We start from the raw sequence: 6425 nt of genomic DNA on the forward strand, positions 1-6425 counted from the left end.
AGGGCCTCCCTGCCTTTGCAGGAGTCAGCAGCTCCTCCCAGTTTTGTGTCATCTGCAAACTTGCTTAGTGTCCCTTCCAGTCCTGTGTCCAAGTCATTTATGAAGATGTGGAAGAGCAGAGGGGGACCCCTGGTGGCCTAGTGGTTAGCATGCAGGACTCTCACCGCTGCGACCCAGGTTCGATTCCCAGTCCCCCGGGCAGATGGAGCTCATTAGCCCTGTGAGGCCATCCATCTATGAGAAGGTCACTCTAAACAAACCTACGTCCTGAGGACCTCACTGCCATTGTCCAAGCTTGCTTGGCCCCGGCAGATGAACCTTAGGATTAAAGGGTGGGCTCAGTTCAGCGCATGCTGTGTCTCACCTAAAAAATCCATTGCGCAGGCTTGAAAGGTAAAAGACCTTTCCCAAAATCTTCGTTCGCGAAGACTGGCCATTAAAGAGCAGAGGGCCCAAGGTGGAGCCCTGTGGAACCCCAGTACAACACCAACCTGATGTTACTGCATTCACTGTTACCCTCTGTGCTCGACCCATGAGCCAATTGCTCACCCACCACATGATGTGTTTATCCAGCTGTGTGCTGGGTGTTTTGTCCAGAAGGATCCTGTGAGAGACCCAAGAGATGTGTCAGGGGCATTCTTACCTAGCCTAAGCCCACTAAAATACCACACATAGATTTCAGTCAACGCTGGGTTTTCTTCCCTCACCACAAGGGACTTTTCTTACGACCTGGGGCTTCCACCACCACCTCAACAGATTAGGAAAATCCACTTCTACTCTCTCGCAGACACTGCTTTTCAGTAATTCGAGGGACTGTCAAAGACTGTGAAGCAATGGAAAAGTCACCATGACAGCTGATGTGTGAGGGTGAAGTGACAAGCTGGCATTTCACCTCTAGAAAGAGCATAGACAAGCACATGTTGGGAATGTCCTTCAGTCGTTCTTACCATTCAGGTGGGACAGGGACTAGGCGCCTTTGGAGTTTCCTACTGATCCTTTGGGTTTGTGATGGCTCTAGTGAAGTAAATACAGACATGTGGAGTCACATCAGTTAAAACTGGAGTCTAAAGTTTAGAAATTGATACTGGGTTAAAATGCTGATTTTAAAATAATTATTATTAAAAAAAAAGAAAAGAAAGATTTTTTGTGAAAGAACATTTGCTGCAAGCACAGATTCTAGAAGAAAGAGCTCTAGGAAATAATTCAATTTTTCTATTATTTTTAACATAGTGTTGGTGAATAAATCTTGATTAGTTAACTCTTGCTTTTCACAGTTGCTTTTCATAATGAGAATCTCTTTTAAAGAAGAAAAATTTATAAAGGGCATAATAGTTGACTTAAGTGATAGCATCACACCTTTGTGCTTCATGACATTATGCTTGTAAAATCTGCTTTGTGTTGTATCTGTTGTGGGACAAGGCAGTGCAGAAGGCTGCAAGGGAGAATTTCAAGTTCTGCATGGAGGAGAAAAGGCCCTCGTTGCCTCTATACAGTGAAACAGGAATGTAGAGACTGTTAGACTGGATTATGTGCATCATCCATCTAGTCTGGCATCCCACATCTGAGAGCTGTCAGTGCCAGCTGCTTCAGATCAAAGTGTAAAAAACTTGCAGACAAGGGATTGTCTTGATTACTGATAGTTATAGTTTTACTTAAGCTCTGGAGAGTATGTTTTAATACATCTTCCAAAATACTTGTCCTTGATGTTTTCAAAGTTTATATAAGCATCTAGCCCTTTGTGATGACCTTGGGGTCTGACTATGGGAACAGATCCCAGGGTTTAATTCTATCTTGCATGAAAATTTTTTTTATCAGAATGCTTATTTTCATTCAGTTTCATATAAACCTTCTTGTGAGGGAAAGTAAAGAACAGAAGCTCTTTACATAGTATCTTCCCATAAGCCAGCATTCTATGTACATTTTATAATGTCCTGCTTTTTGTTCACTACTATGAGATGAAAACTCTGAATTCCAAAGCTAGAAGAGAAAAAAAGAAGATTCAGGAGGGGAAAATTGCTCATATTTTTACTGGGTTGAACCATTTGAAGCACACAGACAAATATTTATGTATTCTTCTAGAACAGAGCTTAAATCAGTAAAAGTGAATTATAAAAATGTGAGTCTTTGCTCAGTAGCAGTCTTAAAATTATAAAAATTTGGCTTGGATTTTTTTTTTTACATACCTGAGAATCTGACAATGCAGTAAACATCTTCTTGATTGAAACTTGATAGCAATAACATTTTGTTTCAGGTTTGTTTCATATGTGAAAAATGCAAAAGAACATGATTTTGGAGGGGAGAAGGATTAGTGTAGACCAGAATGTTTGATATTTCACTAAAAGGAATGTTAGTATTGCATCTTTCACATTTTTTCAGAATGAAAAATAAGTCTTGGTGGGGGAGCCAAAATCAGTACTTGGAGCACGTTTTTATGTGCTTGGAGGTTGCTTAACGTGCCTCACCCAAATATACACTTGACAGAGTGAGGAAGAGTGAAGGGAGAATGAGATGTTTGCAGAACTTTTCACATAGCAGAAGTGTTCTTGATGCACTTGAAAATTATTTCTAGAGCATCGAGATGTTTAAAGCATATCTGTTTGAGGAATGGTCGCTGCCACATACAGTTAAATTATAATACTTACAACTTCTGTGGCTTGAAAATGTGTTTTTGTTGTTACAGAAAGAGGAAGGGAGGTTGGAGATTTTAATTTTTCCCAGGATGCCTTTGCAGTGGATAGAAGAGTGAAGAAATTTGGAAAAGTAACAAAAGAAAAACAGTCAACAAGACAGAACTGAATAACTAAAGACTTAGATTGCTTCAAAATTTTGTTATTAACACTTTGGTGAATATTAAGGTTAATTTGAATGATGCATACTCCCAAGGGCACTGGCTGCATCAGGGGTCTCCTGGACTCATGGTGAAGCCATCCAGGCATATGCCAACACTGCTTTTTGAAACAGAAATGAGAAAAGAGAGATCTCTGAAGGTGCTGACCATCCGATATGTCAAATAAGGACATTTGCAATCTGGAAATTGAATTGCACTCCTAGAAGCCTGTAATTGGTTTTCTCCATGTTGTTTGTACTTGTGTGAATTGAAATTCCACACATTTTTATTGCCTTTATTTCAGCTTAGGCTCCACTTGATCAAAGATAACTTAGCTTTCATCCATGAATGGGTACTTTGAGAGAGATAAACCATATTTGTTATCCAAATTCTACTGACCTGTGAAATATTCAGTAATGCTCTTGTTAGCATATAACAAATGCAAATTAAGAAAGAGAGTGTCCTGATTTCAATGTTAAAAAAAACTCTATTCCACTAAGAAAGCAGGTAAAAAAAAGTGTTTATTTCACACCTCTTCCCCCAAGTTCTTGTTATATTAAACAAGTTTTGGCTGCTGGGCACATTCATATTAAAAAATGGAAATATTTACAATATGGTAAGTAATAGTTTCATGGGAGTATGAAGAATATTTTAAATGAATACTTAACTTCATTTTGCACACTCTGGAAAGGATATTTAAGTTGTTTCGACATGTCCAAATGCTCATTTTAGAAGTACAGTCTTTCCAGACATTACTCAATCCACCTGACATTGGAGTAGGATTTGTCACTAGTTCCTGACATAATGTGTTTTCACGCTGAATTCAGCAACCTTTAACTCTATTAATGTTGAGCCAGTCATACTAAAAATATATTTTTTCCCAAAGCCAAGTCTATGCCCGTAGATATTACTCAAGGGAGAATGTGCAACCTAAATACAAATGGAAGAGATTAGGAGTAGAGCCATTAGGGGATCCCTCCCTCAGTAATTTTTAACCACTCTGCCTCGAGGAGAACCTTATTATTTCATACATTTATAGTTCTGTCATTGTTAAGAAGCAATTTTCCATGCTGGTTTATGGGAATTCATTAGAAGTTATTTGTGAGTAAAGATTGTATTCCTGCTCTCCTTTAAAACTAAAGAAGTGTGTTCTTTTAACAAATTATATTTAAAGTGATTTAGGTCAGATCCACTTAAGACAACTTTTGATTTCCAGAAGTGTCTTGTCTTACTATAGAAAAACTTTCCTTTGTGGTGTTACAGTCACAGAGAAGCTGAGGCTAGGCAGGCATTTATGGAGATTACCTTGTCCAACCCCCTCTGCTGACACAGAGTCAGGCACATCAAGCTGCTCCATGCCTCCTTGTGACAGATTTTGGTATTCCCAGGGTGGAGATGTGGGAAACCTGTGCCAGTGTTTGATCACTGTAATGCTAAAGAAGGTGTGGGGGGTTTGGTTTTTTTAGGGACTTTGTGTTGGGTTTTTTTTTAATTTTAAGTGGAATTGCCTTCATTTCAGTTTGCATCCATTTCCTCTTATCCTGTCTCTAGGCACTATTGAGGTCCCTCTCCTTTAATTCCTCACATCAGGATGTGGCTAAATCCAATTGACTCATCATTTATCCATGCTTTTTGTGGAACTGGCTCCTGCCAGGAACCTGCACTCCTCTCCTCATGGTTACTGTGGCCTAGGCTGCTGCTGACCTTCACATTCCCAACCAGGTCTTCCTTCCTCAAAGTATGAGTTCAGCAGAGTATCTCCATCTTTCAGCACTGAGCCAAGAAGTTGACATCTACACATTCCAGAAACCTCCTGTCTGTGCTCCACTGCACTACTCTTTCAAATATTATTAGAGTGGTTGAAGTTCCCCATGAGAACAACTTCCTGAAGAGAGGTTTCTTCCTGTTAAAAAAAGAAGATCTCATCTGCCTCTTCATTAGTAGGCAGAATTAGCTGACATAATGACAACATTGCCCACACTGGCTAATTTACTAATCCTAATTTATTAACTCTTTGCTGGACTGTGTATCTTTCTTATATTGCAGTGACCAAAATGGCACACAATATTCAAGGTGAGGCCTCACCAGTGCAGAGCAGAGCGGGACAATCCCCTTCCTCGACCACCAGGCGCTGCTTTGGCTGTTCCCCGCCAGGACACGGTTGGCCCTCCTGGCTGCCAGGGCACTGCTGACTCCTATTCAACTTGGCATTGACCAGGGCTCCCAGGTCCCTTTCCGTGGCACTGCTTTGCAGCATCTTGTTCCCCAGTCTGTCCGTACATCCAGGGTTGCCCCATCCCAGGTGCAGAATCCGGCACTTTCCCTTGTTGAACTTCATCTGGTTGATGATTGCCCAGTCCTCTGATTTGTCGAGGTCTCTCTGCAGGGCCTCCCTGCCTTTGCAGGAGTCAGCAGCTCCTCCCAGTTTTGTATCATCTGCAAACTTGCTTAGTGTCCCTTCCAGTCCTGTGTCCAAGTCATTTATGAAGATGTGGAAGAGCACTGGGCCCAAGGTGGAGCCCTATGGAACCCCAGTACTGACAGGTCACCAACCTGATGTTACCTCATTCACTGTTACCCTCTGTACTCGACCCGTGAGCCAATTGCTCACCCACCACATGATGTGTTTATCCAGCTGTGTGCTGGGCATATTGCCCAGAAGGATCCTGGGAGACAAAGTGTCAAAAGCTTTACTGAAATCCCAAAAGATTATATCAACTGGCATAATCGCTTCCTGGACGCTGTGGCCAAGACAGCCACTAATCTTCACTTTGCTCATGAGGTCCACTCTGTTGAGAAGCAGCAGATCAAGGGAACATCTTTCTGAGTCGGCTCCCTTAGGACCTGTTCAATAGAGTTGTCATCCAGGTTTTTAGGAATCTTCTGACCTGAATTGTACCATCTGTGTGATGCTCCCAGTTGATTTCTGGTAGAGTCCTCCATAAGAACAAGGGCAGTTGCCTTGGAAATGTCCCTCAGTTCCTCAAAGAATAATTCATTGACATGGTCATCCTGGCTCGAAGGTCTATAGCAGAATCCCACGATGACATCTGCATTATTTTTTGCTCCTTCATTCTTATCCAGAGGCTCTCAACTGTGCGATTGCCCACTGTGAGCTCCATACATTCTACCCCCTCTATTACATACAGTGCCACCTCTCCACCTCTTCTGCCTTGCCTATCCCTCCTGAAGAGCCTGTAACCATCCAACAGGGCACTCCAGTCACAGGTCTCATCCCACCAGGTTTCACTTGTGCTAATGGTGTTGAATCTCTGGGGCTGGGCCAAAGCTTTGTTCTTCGTGCTGTGTGCACTGGTGTAGAAATATTTCAGGTGTGGTACATTGTAGCCAATACCTTGTGGAGCAGATTGAGAAATCCCATCAGTGCTCCTTTCTTCGAGTTTTGGCACACCATTCCGTCACTCATCCCTGGCAGGCCTGCTTTTGTCCCTTTCCTCCTTCCAAGTTAGTTTAAAGCCCTGTCAACAAGCCCCAGGAGCTCCTGTTTAAAGCGCTCTGCTCCAGGTTGGTCTGCCTGTACCATGTAACTTGTAGATAACACAACATCACAATGTCAGTGTTGCAATTAGTTTTAACA

This window comes from Neopelma chrysocephalum, unplaced genomic scaffold (assembly GCF_003984885.1).
Source record: "Neopelma chrysocephalum unplaced genomic scaffold, ASM398488v2 Primary Assembly neopelma1_96545, whole genome shotgun sequence".
Classification (NCBI taxonomy): Eukaryota; Metazoa; Chordata; class Aves; order Passeriformes; family Pipridae; genus Neopelma; species Neopelma chrysocephalum.